The sequence below is a fragment of the Chlorocebus sabaeus genome, chromosome 21 (assembly GCF_047675955.1).
Source record: "Chlorocebus sabaeus isolate Y175 chromosome 21, mChlSab1.0.hap1, whole genome shotgun sequence".
Lineage (NCBI taxonomy): Eukaryota > Metazoa > Chordata > Mammalia > Primates > Cercopithecidae > Chlorocebus > Chlorocebus sabaeus.
In genome coordinates this window covers 55,419,614-55,438,313 of record NC_132924.1, presented here as the reverse complement: position 1 = coordinate 55,438,313, position 18,700 = coordinate 55,419,614, and the positions used below count along the sequence as shown (strand labels likewise).

General features: G+C 38.7%; 1 pseudogene; it reads left to right on the top strand.

Moving 5' to 3' along the window:
- The first annotated feature begins 15,191 nt into the window (after window positions 1-15,191).
- LOC103226508 (AP-1 complex subunit sigma-2 pseudogene) lies at window positions 15,192-15,717 on the top strand (annotated as a pseudogene).
- Window positions 15,718-18,700: the final 2,983 nt, after the last annotated feature.

Sequence of the window (18,700 nt, the reverse complement as noted above, 5' to 3'; positions counted from 1 at the left end):
TCTATATATTATAGGAATAATGAATCTGTAGCTCTGCGGGGGATGTTGCTCAAGGATACAAGCTGAGATGCAAATTTGGCCTGTGTGACTCAAAAGCTGTCATGCAATTAGATGATCACAAAAACGGACTGCTTCCTAACACAGCAGAATGTTGTAGAAGTGACTTGTTCTCCATCTGAGCTTTTCCGCCCTTCACTTACCAAGCCCAGCACTTGCCTGATCCAGTCCTTTTCTTACAATATGCTCCTTTTTCTACCCTTTCTATCTGTTTCTTTTCCAAACTGGCTCAGAGCTCACCTCCTTCTGGAAACCTCCCCAGATTACCACTCAGGCTTTCACCATATTCTTATGCATTTGCTCAAATGTTAGAAGGAGGATTTAGATGTTATGGGCTGTCTCCTCAAACAGTCTTTGCAAAGCATCTCAGAAAAATAGTTATTATTGCTTAACATTATCTAGCTTAAGGGCATTTATTCTAAAAAATCTCACAACTACCAGTAACAAATTTAAAAATTACAAATTAGAAGTAATTTGGGGATCACATTCTACTCTTTGTACAGATGAGGAAACTCAGATCTGGAGAGGTTAAGATGATGTATAGAGTTATACCCAAATTTAATAAGTGGTTGAATGGATTTAGGTTTGTTTTCTCCTATATTCAGTGGGAAATGGGGAGAAAACTCAGTCGTGGTCCGTTCTGCAATATTTCTTCACAGGAATGGGGTTAGGTACAATCTCCTTTTAGCTTTTTCTTGTTTAGGACAAATAGTTTTTGCCTATCTCTTTTTGTCTTGTCTCTCCTCACCTCCACTCTTTTCACTCTTCCCATTCTTAGTCATGCCTTATTCCCTAAAGAATTTTAAGCAGCTGCCATATAGTCACTGTTTTTCTAGGTTTCCCTTTCACAGGGTTTAGCTCTGTGTCTCCAGCCAAATCTCACCTTGAATTTTAATAATCCCCACGTGTCAGGAGAGGGATCTGGTGGGAGGTAACTGAATTATGGGAGTGAGTTTTTCCAGTGCTGTTTTCATGATGGTGAATAAGTCTCCCAAGATCTGATGGTTTGATAAAGGGGAGTTCCCCTGCACATGCTCTCTCTTGCCTGCTGCCATGTAAGATGTGACTTTGCTCCTCATTCCCTTTCAACCATGACTGTGAAGCTTCCTCAGCTATGTGAAACTGTGAGTCAATTAAACCTCTTTCCTTTATAAATTACCCAGTCTTGGGTGTGCCTTTATTAGCAGCATGATAACAGACTAATACACCCTTATAAACACGTATTTCGGCCGGGCGCGGTGGCTCAAGCCTGTAATCCCAGCACTTTGGGAGGCCGAGACGGGCGGATCACGAGGTCAGGAGATCGAGACCATCCTGGCTAACACGGTGAAACCCCGTCTCTACTAAAAAATACAAAAAAAACTAGCCGGGTGAGATGGCGGGCGCCTGTAGTCCCAGCTACTCGGGAGGCTGAGGCAGGAGAATGGCGTAAACCCGGGAGGCGGAGCTTGCAGTGAGCTGAGATCCGGCCACTGCACTCCAGCCTGGGCGACAGAGCAAGACTCCGTCTCAAAAAAAAAACAAACAAACAAACAAAAAAAACACGTATTTCTCAGAAGCTATCTTTTGACCCACTGAAATTTGAAACAAAAGCCTTAGTGGTAAAACTACAGCCACCTGCCCTGAGTGCTCTCTAGAATATAACTATCCCTCAAAAAGTCATGACTATAATAGTAGCCTGGTTAAAGCCTCATTTTCTTTTACATATTCCACTATTCATGTAGTTTCATATTCTCCTTTAAATTGACTCAGTTTCCTTTCTAGGGGGATTTATGGAGGTTTCAGGGAGGTCTACACCAAGCTTCCTGTAGTATTGTTCTGGGCATGGACACAAAAACTTCAAAAGCTCTTTGTAGTACCAACAACAAAAATCAGTCACATGAGCCACCCTTTTATGGTTTTTAAAAATCACAACTGTGACTTCTTAATCCCTTTCCATCTTCTTAAAAATATGGAGGTGGCAGGTTACCTATAAAAGTTTTTGGCTAGGTGTGGTGGCTTACGCCCGTAACCCCAGCACTTTGGGAGGCCGAGGAAGGTGAATCACCTGAGGCCAGGAGTTCAAGACCAGTCTAGCCAACATAGTGAAACCCCATCCCTACTAAAAATACAAAAAGTTAGCTGGGCATGGTGGTGGGCATCTGTAATACCAGTTACTAGGGAGGTTGAGGCAGGAGAATCACTTGAACCTGGGAGGTAGAGGTTGCAGTGAGCCAAGATGTGTCATTGCACTCCAGCCTGGTGACAGAACGAGACTCCTTTTCAAAAGAAAACAAAAATTCCCGCATAAACGGGGTGCTCAGAAAGTTCTCCCAATGTTAGCACCTCAGGGGATCTACAATTAAAGACACAAATCATTTAGTCTACATATGAAGCTGATGTTACATGTTGACTTTAAAGATATAGAAAATGAAGTTTGCTGAAGTAACTTGTCCAAGGTCACACAGTCAGTGGGAGGTGGGATTTGAAACTAGGAACATCTGATTGCCACACCTGTGCTTGTTCCTACTCAGTCATCTGCCTCTGTGGTTGAACACATGGCACTTCTCATGTGTGGTGGATCATTGGATGGGAGCAGCACTGGATCACAGATGACACACCCATGCTAGGTTGCTATCTTTTTTCTTTTCTCCCCAAACTAAAATGATACCAGGAAAGTACTAGTATTAGACTTATACAATATAGACACTTTTCTGGGTTCTGGTAAAAGTAAGGAGCCCCACATTAAAAGCTATTTAATTTAGGGCTCTTTAGTTTGGGGGTGGTGTATTTGTGTGGAGGAGTCCTTTATCTGTCATGACAAGGATGTCTTGGATTTCATATTGTTTTCTTGTTGAAAGTTTGTAAGGTCCTGAAATAGTATAAAATGAGATGGTGCAGTGGAAGGCGAAGCACTGATTGTTCTAGGTAAGTTTTACTGAACTTTTATATCATTCTACTATTTTTGCCAGGATAGAATGGATTCCAGAAAATATTCTTTGTATTTCCTCCTATGACAGTTTCTTATAAAAGGAAAATAACATGTATATTTTATATGTTATTTATGTATGCCTGTATACACATATGCATACGTGTATATATTATACATGCATGTATGTATACGTGTATATATTATACATGCATGTATGTATACGTGTATATATTATACATGCATGTATGTATACGTGTATATATTATATATGCATGTATGTATACGTGTATATATTATATATGCATGTATGTATACGTGTATATATTATACATACGCATGTATGTCTATATGCATATATATGGGGAATAAAAACCAGAAATACAGAAAAAATTAATTTGTAAAATCATATATACATAATTATATATAAATTATATATACACACACATATATATGGAGAAAAACTATTCTCATTTTCTACTTTTTTACTCACTTTGAATCCCAAGAGGAGTTGCCTCTGGATATAGTATTACTGGAAATAAGGTCACCTGATGACTTAGTCCTCCTGATAGAAAAATGGCTATTCCTTTTGCCCAAGCCATTTCTATTAAACATGCAAATGGTAAAGAGAAAAAACATTTGATAGAGCTTCTATAATAGCTCAAACAAGCAGTTTATGAGCAGAGCAGTGACAAGTGACAAACAGCACAAGATCTCTACATGGGCAAATTAGCAGAAGACATTTCTATGCACACTGGGCCAACATTAAGTAATTGAACAAATACGATTGAAACAGATTTCATCTGTCTTAAAGAGAAATAGAGATTATTGTCAGAGTCCAGATAATTGGGTTTATATGGGTAGAGAGATCTCTTCATTAATTCCAAAACTGTGTAGCTAAAATTAAATTAAAAATAAAAATCTCATGAGGGTAGTCTATATAGAATCATGGCTAAGAATATACAGAAAATGCAATAAAAAATAAATTACTAAAGCAAGTAAAGGTTTTCTTTCAATCTTACCCAATCCTTATATTAAATTGTCTGAGCTTTAGGATTTAAAATTATTTGCAACTAATGCTGTTATTTTTCAGTATACTTCTAACTCATCTCGCCACAGACTCATGTATTATTCAGTGTGTACATGCTTTGAGTCAAAGCATGCTCATTGTGAGGAATATAAATACCAGTTAGGTTTCTGAGAAAATAAAACAAGGAAAAGTTGATAAAGTTAAAAACAAAATTGCTTCTTTAAATTCTGTTGGTGAACTGCCAATGATTTTTGAATCCTATATAAGATGACTTTATTTCTGTTTAAATACACAAGAATTTAACATTGATAGAAAGTGCTTGTGTTTTAAAAGTGTGCTTTATTTTTCAACTTTGTAAGGCTTCTGGACAAACAGCAGAGGCAATTATAGTCTTGTGAAAACACAGTCCAGTGAATCTTGACTCAAGGTAATAGTAGGTTCCTAGTCGCCCCCTTTCAGAATGGCAGCAGGAGTCTACTAAATCACGCCTCATAGCTATCAGCCCCCCACCCTCCTTGATCCCCCCACATATGGAGCCAGGCAGGAGAAAACGCTCCTCAATGGGAGGCTTGCCAGTAGCACAGGCGACAACCCCATTCTGGGCTTTGTCAGGGTCCCAGGAAGCCTTTTCTGTATAAACCGCAACGATCAGAACAGGCAGATTTTCTCACCTGTCACTTTCCATTCTCTTGAAGATTTAATATGAAAGTTTCCTCTATAAAGAAGAATCAGTGACACGATAATCACAGTAGTAAGATAGCAATATAGCTGAAATATTGGGGAAAATGTTCTGGCAAAGTGTAACACAAAGCCAGTATGTCTCAATATTATGAATCTGTATAATCCTGTAATTTAAGTTTTTGTTTTCTACTACCATGGAAATATCCTCAAGAGTGCAAATAAGAAACTAAAGATACAGAAGTGACTATGACACAGTCCCTGCCTTGAAGAAGATCAAGAAGCCTATGCAGAGAGGAGGGCACAATTGCCACTGATGTAAATATCATAATCAGAGTGTTTAAAGTTCTTGTTTTTAAAATTGATAGTTCTTGATTTAAAATTTAATCACTTGAATGCAGTAGATGAAAGAAGTAGTCTGGGCGTGGTGGCTTACACCTGTAATTTCAGCACTTTGGGAGGCCGAGGGCGGATTATGAGGTCAGGAGTTCGAGACCAACCTGGTCAATATGGTAAAACCCCATCTCTACTAAAAAATACAAAAATTAGCCACATATGGTAGCACGCGCCTGTTGTCCCAGCTACTCGGGAGGCTGAGTCAGGAGAATCGCCTGAATCCGGGAGGCGGAGGTTGCAGTGAGCCGAGATTATGCCACTGCACGCCAGCCTGGGCGATAGAACGAGAGTCTGTCTCAAAAAAAAAAAAAAAAAAAAAAAAAAAAAGGCAATTAACACTGTTACTGTTGATATTTTCAACTTAGGAAACTAGTTTCTCTTTCATTAAGGTTAATGATTTAGAAATTATCCCTGCCATCATAAAAATAAATATATACTAAGTGAAGTGAAATAAAGAGAAAAAACTTAAGGTCATTTAATGGTAGCATCAAAAAATATTCACGACAAAGAAAGGTAACAGTAACCCCTTAGATTCAGTCCTAGAGGCTGTTGGGTTTTGCTATAGTCTTCTTTCAGGGGTGCACCGATTGCATCAATAATACTCAGAACCTTATAAGTGATCAAAGGAAGTAAAATATTTTGTTCCTGTTTGGATTGTGCTGCTTTCTTAGCCATAAAAAATTGAATGAGAATCTATGTGTACAAATGGACTTTAAATGCCATATTCCTTTCTAATTTCATGCATTAATTTGGGCTTTTTTTTTTTTTTTTTTTGAGACAGAGTCTCACTCTGCTGCCCAGGCTGGAGTGCAGTGGCGCCATCTCGGCTCACTTCAAGCTCTGCCTTCCGGGTTCATGCCATTCTCCTGCCTCAGCCTTCCCAATAGCTGGGACTACAGGTACCTGCTAACACGCCCGGCTAATTTTTTGTAATTATACTAGAGACAGGGTTTCACCTGTTAGCCAGGATGGTCCTGATCTCCTGACCTTGTGATCTGCCTACTTCAGCTTCCCAAAGTGCTGGCATTACAGGCGTGAGCCACTACGCCCAGCCAATTTGTGCTATTTTCTTTTTTGAAAAATCTTATTATTTTATTACTATTACATAAGGCCCTGAATTTTCTCACATTCAGGGATATATCCTATTTCCAAACGGGCTGCACATGTATACTGTAACCTGTATTTTGGTGTATCTGCAATTTTAAACGAATTGCAACTAAAGTGAAGGTTGACTTGCCATTTTATTATCTTTTCGAGGTAATCACATGTAGATTACACAAAAGCAGAATGTTTCTTTAAGTTTCAGATTTTAAGTCACTTAGTTTATTATTTTTCACTTTGGGAAGTGAGTTTGGAGTTGTAATGCCATAATCAGATATATGGTTTAACATACAAACACAGGATTTTTAGGACGATACACAACACATAAAATGGGATCAACTGATATTCTCCTTATCAACCACTGACCAGCAAAAAGAAGAATACAGTTAACAAAGGTCTGGAAATAAGTAGGAGAAAGGGCAAGGCATTGGTCAATTGTCTGCAAGACCACAAACCCACATAGCCACCCTAATCATTTCTCAAGGTCCACTCCACAGCCAGATATTTGTGTCTCTTTAAATACTAAGTTAACAAGTAATCACCTAACCACGGAAGTATAGAGTAGAGGTTGACTACTGGTTGACAGGAAATATTGTCTTTTTAAGGCTTTGTCTTAAACTGTCAGAGGAGGAAGCAAATTGAGAAGAGGGAAAAGGTCAGATCAATCCTTTTCAAAGAAATCCCTTTTCTGTGGGAAAAGGGGACTGATCTGACCTTTTTCCCTCCCTCCTGGAACCAGAATTTAGGGATTATTGCTATTCCTTGAGTACTAACAGGTTCCTGGATGGGGTAGAAGATATTCTCGTCTGTCATGAGTGGCCCTAACCATATAGTCCTAGATATCCTACATTTTTCCTAATAACAGTGGGAATAATTTTATTTTCTTAATTGTTAAAATCAAAGAGCTATAGATGCCTCAAGCTTTAATTTCAGAACAATGTTTTCTTATGAATTTGAAAATTATTTGCTAATTTTCAAATTAGTAGTTGATCATTCTCTATAATCAAAGAACACTAACAATGAGGTAGGAACCAGTTTGAGCCCCAAAGTATTTTTAGTCTTCAAACATTCTTTGTTAGTTGGATGCTGCCAATTTCGATTTTCTATTTTTCCAACAGCAGCCACCTACAGATTTCACATCTGTTTCTCTAGAATGCCCATAAAAAAGTTGCTACTTCCTCTAACTTAAATGAGATTTTAATGAACGTTTCAGGGACAAATCACATGCCTCATAAGACTGCTGCTTCTCCCAGGTAAGCTGACAACACAACTTTTAATGAGCATAATCAGAAATGAGATGCCGATCCTACCTTCAGAAAGGCAGATCACCGTGAGAAGACGATTATTATCCAGCCATTTTCCTAAGGAACTGACAAGGAGGCCACGTGCACCAGCAGAGACCTTGAAGAGAGGCTGCTAATTGCCGCCCACTATTCACCCAAGGACGTATGACTAACAGACTCAAATGACAATCAACGAGACAGTTCGACAGGAGGAAGTTTCCAAAGACAGCTTGCCCACCAACTAAGACTGACGGGCGAATAAAGACATTCACTCTGAGCAGAAGCAAAACAAGCATATTCAGATTACTTAAAGGAATTTTTTTTTAATGTAAAGTTTGGAGATTAAAAATACTTTGCATCTTAGTTGAATATGGTAGCACCAGCATTTGCCTATGTCTGGAAATTGAAGCCTTGAATTAAAGAAAAATTTTTTAAATTAGGATTCTATAAAATGAACACACAAACTGAATGATACATTAAATAGTTCCAAGTTTATTTTATAAAATATTAAGATACTTTTTGTTTTTGAGATAGTCTCACTCTGTCACCCAGGCTGGAGTGCAGTGGCACAATCTCTGCTCGTTGCAACCTCCGCCTCCGGGGTTCAAGTGATCTTGTGCCTCAGCCTCCTGAGTAGTTGGGATTACAGGTGCACACTACCACACCCAGCTAATTCTTGTATTTTTAGTAGAGATGGGGTTTCGCCATGTCGCCCAGTTGCCCAGGCAGGTCTCAAACTCCTGGCATCAAGTGATCTGCCTGCCTTGGCCTCCCAAAGTGCTGGGATTACAGGCATGAGCCACTGTGCCTGGCCTAATATTAAGATTGTTTTATTGACTCTTGACTACTTCCCTTTTCTACCCCCACCATGCATATGCACTTGCCTAAATTTGTTGTAATTATTCCTGTATGTCTAGCAGTTTCTAGAAGATCCTTTCAAAACTTTAACTCACTGGGTGACCTTGATCAAGGTCACTTGCTTCCTTAACTGTAATGGCAATAATTGGAAGAGACTACCTGGAGGTTGCATCTATAATCATTCAGTGATCCCTAGTGAGGAAGGGTTTGGTGTGTGTTGGCTCCTGCTCCTCCTTCTAGGACCTTAAGACCATAGAAGAGGCAGGAGGAGCTGAAAAACAAACTGTGTTGAGAGAGAAAGACATCGGGCCGTTGCTCACCATACTCCGCATTCAAGTAATGGACGGCAAAGTGTCTGACCTTGCAGTGCCCTCTTTCACCATTACCACCAGAAGTGCAACCCCACTGGAATCAGGCTTATCTTACCTTCCTACAAAAGCTGTGATCAAGGATTTTTAATATTGCACTTTAGACTTGGAATCCAGGCCACAAAGAAGTAAAGTAGCTTTAAAGTGCTCCATTAGGATACATTCAAATGTGATCTTGGCAAGCATGATTAAGAAGACGAAAATGTTTTCTCATCTTGATAAAACTTAACCGTAAAATGTGGAAGCAAAAGCCATAATCAATTTCAGACAGGTGGTAAATCATATTCTTTAAGGGGATTTAAAAAAAAATAACATAAGTTTATCATTTAAATCCACGAGCAATATATGTTCATTGAAAAAGTATTAGGAAACACAGAGAATAAAAATTAAAACAAATAGCAAAGTTGCTAAGAGCTGTTTTGGATTATAAAACACTTGGGCTGGAAAAATCAGCATCAATGCCTTATTGCTGCATGCTCTTGATCAAGTCACTTCGTATTTCTAAATATCACTTTCCTTACCTGTAAAGAGACTATAAAATCTATATTACAGAATTGTTGTGAGAACTCAATTTAATAACATAGTTAACGTAATTACACAATTACTGAAAAATAGCCAGTGCTCCATAGAAGGTTATTGTTTCTGTTATTATATTTTGTTATTAGTCACTGTAATCTCACTGATAACTTTGGCTCAACCATGTTTGGCAAGATCGTTATGAAGTTATTTCAAAGCCCTTAAGGTTCTAGTATCTATGAAGCATTTGTACCCATGGGTTATTTTCCATTATTCTAACCATTGAAATAACAAGTGAGATTGATTGTTTCCAGTCCCTTGGAAGACAGAATTAAATGCTGCACTATTTGGAAGGAGTAAGCACTACCTCAGGGGACAAGTTACTGGTCCTGCCAGCTGGTACGTTGATATCATGGCTGGATATATAATCCATCTGACAGGATATAAGAATGTCTATTATATCATAATCTTGCTTGTTTTAAAACTGCTTTCATATACAACATCTCATTTGATCTAATAAAACCCCTTTTTCCAAACTCTTCCAAAATTTCTATACCATGTGCCAAAAAAGCTTCTAGCCCTGCAGGATGGTCAAGCCTCTTGATGACCTAATTTTAACTTTATTTTCCCTTCACACTCCCTAGTTTCCTGATGGATTTATCTTCCTTTGGGTTATCCAAACGTTGTAGGCTTTCCCATATTCCTTACTTTGCTGATATTCTTTCCATTTCTTAGAATACATTTTCTCAACCCTCTACCTTGCTGACAAAGCCAGTCCAGGTTCAACTCCAATGCTTCTCTTTTATAATATTTTGCCTGCCTTCCGTACTCAATTCACTAACCAGTCTGATCTCTTTTAGGATCTTTATTATGTCCTACTTCTTTTATAGTATTTTTTTCTTTGTCTCAGTTCTTTTACAAACTATAGGGTCCTTGTGGGCAGGAACTCCCTTTGGGAATGTCTGTATCTCTCAAAGAGTATTGCTTAGAGAAGGAAAACTTTTTTTTTCAAGACAGAGTATTGCTCTGTTGCCAGGCTGGAGTGCAGTGGCATGATCTCGGCTCACTGCAACCTCCGCCTCCCGGGTTCAAGCTATTCTCCTGCCTCAGCCTCCTAAGTAGCTGGGATTAAAGGTGCATGCCAACATGCCCAGTTAATTTTTTGTATTTTAGTAGAGATGGGTTTTCACCATGTTATCCAGGATGGTCTCAATCTCCTGACCCTGTGATCTGCCTGCCTCGGCCTCTCAAAGTGCTGGGATTACAGATGTGAGCCACCATGCCCGGCAGAAAGAAAACTCTTAAACATGCTTACCAAATTAATTTTATTTGATACTTGTGGCAAATTTGTTACTTGATCAGGAAGGCATTACTAACCTTTAGCAGATGAAGAAACTAAGGCTTGAAGCGGGTGAAAGAAATGTGTCCTAAACTCCATTATCTGATAAGGCAGACCAAACATGATGCTTAGATTCCTATTCTAGAAGTCTTTCTACTCCACACCACCACCCCTATTATAGCTCTGTACTCTAATAGAACAGATGGAGGTACCAAATAAGTGTAAGTACTTATCCCTAAGCTATCTAGTAATTACTTAAGAACAAAGGACTATGACATACAAAGTAGTGCTTGGGAAGGGGCTGGTCTCATCCTAGCCCAGCAAATCACAACTAAGAATTAAAACAGAATTGGACAAAGCCAGTGTCACTTCAGTATGTCTACATGCCACAGAGTTGTTCTTTATAGCAATTTTAAATACTATTTATTTAGGTCTTTATTTATTTTTGCCATATCTCCTCAAACAGAAAGCCACTTGAGGGCAAGGGCTACATTTTATACCTATTTACATCCAAAAATTTGAAATAGGTAGACCTCATGTATCTTGCGCATCTCCTTTGTGTAGTTATGTATATGTATAGGGAAGAACAATATTTTACAACAAAGTAACTTCGATGAAAGCAAATTTAGGGTAGCATATTGGGACAGGGGGTAAAAACCTGATTGGCTATAAGAAGATAGGGACAATGCATTGAAATAATCAGCAAAAAATGCTAAACCTGCCTCACAAGTGGAAGAATGCATTTTAATGTCCTAATGAAAATCTTGTTTACTCACTTTTTTGGTATAAATGAGTTCTGTCTAGAAAAGAAGGAAAATAAAATAAAATATGATACCCCTGTCCTCTCCCCAGGATTCCTCACCACTTCCTCATTTCATAAATACCTGACCAGTGGAATTGTACAGTGCTCTGTGCTTAGAAGAGCCTAGTGTTTGGTTTAATGCTGAATTCTTAATTTTTGAACAAAGGACTCACATTTTCATTTGGTACTGGGTCATGAAAACGATGTAGCCAGTTTCGCTTACCACCCTTCAAGCCTGTAGATGTCTTGCAATCAAGTTTCTTCCAAACCAATAGGGGTGTGGGGAGTGTCTTGCTCTCTCTCTCAGCCCAACTACAGGAAATACTTTTCTGAAGAGATTTTAAGAGAAAAGGACTGTGAAATCATACAGAGGTCAACAGTCTCCCTAGAAGTTGATGTCTGGAAAGTCCAGAAAGAATTATATGAGTACGACTACTGGAAACTGCAAATCCAGACTTCCTGTAGCATTCTAAAAAGCATTCATGAGAGTACAGTAAAAGATTAGCACTTTAGCATTGTAGGAATCTTCTCATGATAGTCTCATTGACCAGAATCTTATTAGAGTGATGTGTCTGGCTTTAGCTCTTTATCTTGAAAACTGAGATCTCTTAAAAGAAAGGGACAGAAATTAAAAGAGTAGGAAATGGAATCCATTTAAAATGTTAAAGACCTCGGATTAAATTGTCAAGATAAGTCTAAAGTTCATAGCTTCCATCAAGTGTATAAAGAACTAGTATTTGAGCAATTATTTTTCTAACATTGCAAAGGAGATTCTTCTTGAGTGGGATGGGCCTAATATTGTGGGAACTTTGAGTGCACTGTATGGCAAGAAGAAAGTCTGTCTTAAACACAGGAGAGGCAAAGCCATCAGAAAGAAAGCCCAATATGAGTTTATTAATTGAAAAGGTATGATGGACAGTATGCCATGATTGAGAAATAGATATAGGTCAAGCTGCCCATTTAGAATATACATTTAAAAATATTATTATTGGCTGGGCGCCGTGGCTCATGCCTGTAATCCCAGCACTTTGGGAGACCGAGGCGGGTGGATCACAAAGTCAGGAGATCGAGACCATCCTGGCTAACACGGTGAAACTCCGTCTCTACTAAAAATACAAAAAAAATTAGCTGGGCGTGGTGGCGGGCGCCTGAGGCAGGAGAATGGTGTGAACCTGGGAGGCAGAGCTTGCAGTGAGCCGAGACGGCGCCACTGCACTCCAGCCTGGGTGAAACAGCGAGACTCTGTTTCAAAAAAAAAAAAAAAAAAAAAAAATATATATATATATATATATATATATATAAAAAACATAATTGGTTGTTGAGAAGAAAACCAATAGGATCAGTGAGGTTAATCAAGGGAGAAGAGAATGACTAACATGAGAAGAAGGAAGGCAAAGAGAAGCAAAGGGAATTAGTTAGTAACATTCAATTGATTACCTGAAAATATACTGAAATCTCCTGAGATAGGAATGGAATGTTAACAAAACTGAAAATTCTGAAAGCCTTTCTCTTTCTCCTATGTATGCCTCTCTGCTTCACAACCACCCTTCATTTTCCTGTGTACCTTTGTCCAAAGACTCCCTCCACATTCTATCATGAAAGTTAGTGGGTGAGGCTGGTGGTAGCAGCAATTTGTGGTTTCATAGGCAAATCCAAGGTAACAAAGACACATCTTCTTTTGAGATACACCTCCAAGGACAACAGACAGACTTAATTACTTTTTTGGTATCTACTTGAGTAAACTGAAGAGACTTAGATAACCATCTTAGAAATGTATTTTTTTTTCCCCTAGAAAATTTAAGTATTTTCATTTGGAAGAGGGAGGGAGATGAGACAGGGAGTAAGGAAGGGCAAAAAGGAGGGAAAGATGGAGGTAAGGAAAAAAGGAAAGAGAGAGACAGAGAAGGAATGGGTCAGAGGGGAAAGAGAGGGAGGAGGGGGAGAGAGGGAAAAAAAACAGAAAAAAAGAGAGAGATTCCATAATACATTAAAAAGTTAATTCTACAAGTCAATTTATAACTAGATAAGCATTGTTTTTAAGAGGAAATGAACAGCCATTATCAATTTGCGTCTCTTTGATTTCCTTCTCTGAACTATATTAACTCCCCTCCTCCATCACAAAAAAGCAGTAATTTAGCATGCCAATAAGCGTACAGAATCAAAACATTCTTTTGAACATTATGCTTATTGATTATCTGGTGATAAATAAGATACAAAGGGAATGGCCTATGACAGAAATAAGAGATGTGAAATGGATAATGATGAAATGAAAGCCTAAAACTGAAAGAATGCTTAAAATGGAAAAGGTAAGATGCAGAGTGAATCAAAAAATAAAAGACAGGAAATAGCATAATAATGTAATTATGAAAGGAAATAAAGAGGATTAATTGAGATGAGGTACTAGAGAATAAATAAGAGAATTATTCTTATACTTGTATTATATGCTTAGCGAAGATAGCTTTCTTTGCTGGATGTACAAATATAAAACAGAAGTTTTAAAAGCAAAGGAAACCTCATGAATCTTGAAATCAGATCAATAATTTACTAAATTTGATTTGATACAACAACTGAATAAGTCATGCCAATTCTTGGCTCTGTGTTCCAAGCTTAGTAGGAGTAAAAAACTGCTGGTAATGCAGTTCTCAACTCTCAACAGGCAGTTTCCATCTATTTGACATCATTTGAATCCAAGCTAAAAGTAGAAATGGCAAAAGTAGTTGAAAGTCAAAGTACACAGCTTTATTCTCTGCTGCTGTAATATAGTTTGGAAATGTATCCATGAAGGCACTAAAGCCGAATAATAAGCTCATATTGAAAACACAGATTTTTAAAAATACAACCGTCAACTGTTTATCTATATGAAGTGGTTTTCACAGGCTTTTCCCCTGAAAAATGTCACTGTACTTGTTAAACAAGTATTTAAAGAGATTTACTATGAATTATTCCATGAAATGTCCTATGTTTCAGACAGGTTCCTTTCTTTGGTGGGGGTTGGGGGGGTGGGGTATACAAACCTACCTTGACTGATTATATTAACCACAAACTATAACAACAAAACAAAACTTTTGATGTTTGCAGATTTGGGATGGTCGCTGAGCTCACAAGTATTTCTCTAGTAGCCACGTGCAGGCAACCCCTCCCTTCTTTCTGAGAATTGTATTCCCTTCCTGCCAGATTTAGACACATGTCCCAGATGGGAACTGTCCTTTCCTCATGATTGCATTTCCCCAGCGATGAGGTAGGAACCGGACTCTACCTAGTTCGATGAGGTTAATCCTAGGACTCTCCAATAATCACATCTCCACACACCATCCCTGATATTCACTGACCTTCAGTGACTGTTTTAGATAAGAGTCTAAGAGACAAGTTAGCCAATTAAATGTCTTTCCCAGGTTTTTAACCCTTTGTTAGAGGAAGATAATCTCTCTTCTCCGGTCTAAATACCATGACGTTGTGAACCTGGAGATGCTAGAAGCTGCGTTTATACTGTTGCGGAAATGTTATTCAGAGATAATGAAGCAAATGTGAAAGAGAAAGAATGCTCAAAAAGTTACATGTGGGATTACCATACGATCCAGCAATTCTAATCTTAGGCATATACCCAAAACAATGGAAAGCAGGGACTCAGACAGATACTTGTACACCAAGGTTCATAGCAGTACTATTCACAATAACCAAAAGGTAGAAACAATCCAAATGTCCTTCAACAGATGAATGTATAAAGAAAATGTGGGTCAACCAGGTTCCCTCCCCACAGCAACATGGCCGCTTCTCTTCCTCAGCATGGTGACTGGCTTCCCCTCAGGACCTGTTGCCACAGGCGGACCTCCTGTGCACTGGCAACCTGAGACCATCATGCAGTTTATGCTGCTTTTTATTAAAAGTTGTCAGGGAAAGCCTCAACTGCAAAAATGGTATATCCAGCTATCGGACAAAGAGAAGGAAGATATTACAAGAGAACTTGTTCACTTTAGCACAGAAACCTAAAATGTGAAGATATCTGAAGATTGTTTACAAAAGATATGCCAGTTTGTATATTTGCTGTGCTACTGCGAATCAGGGCAATGAACTAAGTACCCTGGAAACGATTCATCATGACATGGAATTATTTGACAAGTATTTTGGCAGTGTATGTGAACTTAATATCATCTTTAATTTTGAAGAGGTTTATTTTATTTTGGATGAGTTCTTTTGGGAGGGGAAGTTAGGAAACCTCCAAGAAAAATGTCCTTAAGGCAATTCCACAGGCTTATCTACCACAGGAGGAAGCTTAAACCCCACACAGAGTTCTCAAAGAAACTGGACTGACATAACTCTCCTCCTTGTTGATGACTTCCTGTGGCATTTCACACACTGTAGATGGCCCCTGTCTTCATGTCCATGTTAGCTAATGGTGTAAGATGATGTCTTGTCAGCATTACTGTTTTTCTAAGCTACTTCATTCAAGCCTATACGATTTTCTTTTTTTTCTTTTTTTTTTCTTTTTTTTTTTGGAGACAGAGTCTCACTCTGCTGCCTAGGTTGGAGTGCAGTGGAGTGATCTCGGCTTACTGCAAACTCGCCTCCCAGGTTCACGCCATTCTCCTGCCTCGGCCTCCCGAGTAGCTGGGACTACAGGTGCCTGCCACCACGCCCAGCTAATTTTTTGTGTTTTTAGTAGAGAGGGGTTTTCACCATGTTAGCCGGGATGGTCTTGATCTCCTGACCTCGTGATCTGCCCACCTTGGCCTCCCAAAGTGCTGGGATTACAGGCTTGAGCCATTGCACCCAGCCATATACAATTTTTTAAGAAGGAACTTTGGTTAATCAAGTGATAAGTTAAAGGACTTAAATGTGAATGGGGCAAAAAAGATGACTTTTCTGGATATTTTAAAGTTTATAGGTCAGTTTCTCTTAATCTGATTATATACACATATGAAAATGACATATCTGTATACATGTAAAATGAAACAATTGGGCAATATACATTTATTAATTACTATATTTGACAAAGAAATTCTTAAATTATAATGTGAAACCTCATTTTATAAAACCAAAGACTAGTGAACATTTCAGTATACATAAGAGTAAAGGGAATTGACATGTCACATATTGAATGAATGGAAACTTAGTCTTGTTGAAACTTTAGAAAGCAGATTTATGCCAAAGACTCCTGTTGAAAACTACATACCTTAAAAAAGGGGTGGGGGGAGAATACGGATTATTTTAAATGACTAAATTGGAATAATACTGTTTACACTAAAAATTATTTCTTAAGCATTCTGAACCTGGAATGAGAAACAGGATTGTTTCATAATAGCAAGCATGTAATTTTTAAGGTAAAGGCACATTTGACTCCTAAGATGAATTTTTGTGGACACAATCACTTAGTTGGATGGTTTTTGATGCCCCAAAATAAAGTGGAAATATTAATTTGCCAGGGATTCTTCATAACAGTATCTTACAGTAAACATGTTGCTCTCTTCACAAAGTGTTGTGTATAAAGACATTGCATGAAGTATGAATGTTCCTTCTGCAGTGCTTGTGAAAACCAAATTTATTTTGCTTCCCTATGCCTTCCCTCCATGGAGAAGTGCTACAAACTTTACAGTGTCTTCTTTTCTTTCCATGGCATTGCCTAATTAACAGAAGTCTTACAAACATTTAAAAAGAGGCTGGGCACGGTGACTCACACCTGTAATCCCAGCACTTTGGGAGGCCAAGGCAGTCAGATCACCTGAGGTCAGGAATTCAAGACCAGCCTGGCCAACATGGTGAAACCTCATCTCTACTAAAACTACAAAAAGTAGCCAGGTGTGGTGGCAGATGCCTGTAATCCTGGCACTCGGGAGGCTGACTCAGGAGAATTGCGCGAACCCGGGAGGCAGAGGTTGCAGTGAGCCAAGATTGTGCCACTGCACTCCAGCCTGGGGCACAAGAGCCAGACTTCATCTCAAAGAAAAAAAAATTAAAATAAACTTTGCTTTCTTTTTTTTTTTTTGGAGATGGAGTTTTGTTCTTGTTGCCCAGGCTGGAGTGCAATGGCATGATCTCGGCTCACTGCAACCTCCTTGTCTCAGTTTCAAGCAATTATCCTGCCTCAATCCCAAGTAGCTAGGATTACTAGGATTACAGGAGCCCACCACTACACCTGGCTATTTTTTTTTTTTTTTTGTATTTTTAGTAAAGATGGTGTTTCACCATGTTGGCCAGGCTGGTCGCAAACTCCTGACCTCACCTTTCATATAAAAAAGTGAGAGTTGAATGAGGTAAAGGGGCATTAGTTAGTCCTAAATTTTTTAAAGCTCTATAATTGTCCAGCATCACTTTTCTAAGTACTTGTAAGTATGTAAACATGTCTTCATGGTTTATACTTTCACTTGTATATTCTGGGATGGATTAAGCCTTGTGACTATGACCAATATTCAGGCCATGTGAGCACTGTCTCTTTGCATCGCCAATTAGTTGTAATAAACATTGAATGTACATACACACACACACAAAATGTGGAACATACCTACAATGGAACAGCATTCATCCATAAAAAGTAAAACTTTGATACATACTGTTGCAGGAATCAGGAGGGCCAGAGAGACCACTGGATGAAATAGGAGGATTTGTTGAGTGCACTCAGAGCCAGTGGATTAACATCCGAAGACTGGGCCCAGAGCAAAGACAGCACTTGACTTTTATACACACTTCTAAAAGGAGGTGGGCTAGCTTGAAACAAGCTTACGGTGGCACAAAAGCAAGGATACAGAAGCAGAACAAAAGCAGTTAATCATACTAAGACAGGTTCATAACTCAGGCTTACATATAACTCTTGCTATATGGCCCAGATGGCTGTTATCCAGGCTTGCTCTTGTGCCTTGCATGGGTTTATCTCATAACCTTCACTACGGTGCCTAGGTGGCTGCAATCCAGGCCTGCTTAGGCGTCTCATGATCTTCACTGTGCTGCTTAGATGAAAAACAGAATCATAAGAGAAAGGAAAATTTGTTTCTCTTCTCCCTATGTTGAAGGAGTGCTGAGAGAGTCTCCGGAGCACTTTCCTTTGAGCCCTAGCTTCTTAGATAGTGTCATCAAAATTTTTCCTTGATCTGGGCTGTGCCTGTTACTGCCTTTTGGAGTGAGTCAGCCTAACAAAGGAGAACTTATTTTTCTCATTTTAATTTTATTTTCTTCTTTCTCTAATTTCTGCCTCAATACTACAACATAAATGAAGCTTGTAAACACTATGCTAGGTAGAATAAGCCAGACACAAAAGAACAAGTATTTTACGATTTCATTTATATGATGTACCTCGAATACACAATTTATAGAGACAGAAAGTAGAATAGTGGTTACCAGGGGCTGGAAGCAGGGAGGAATACAGAATTATTGTT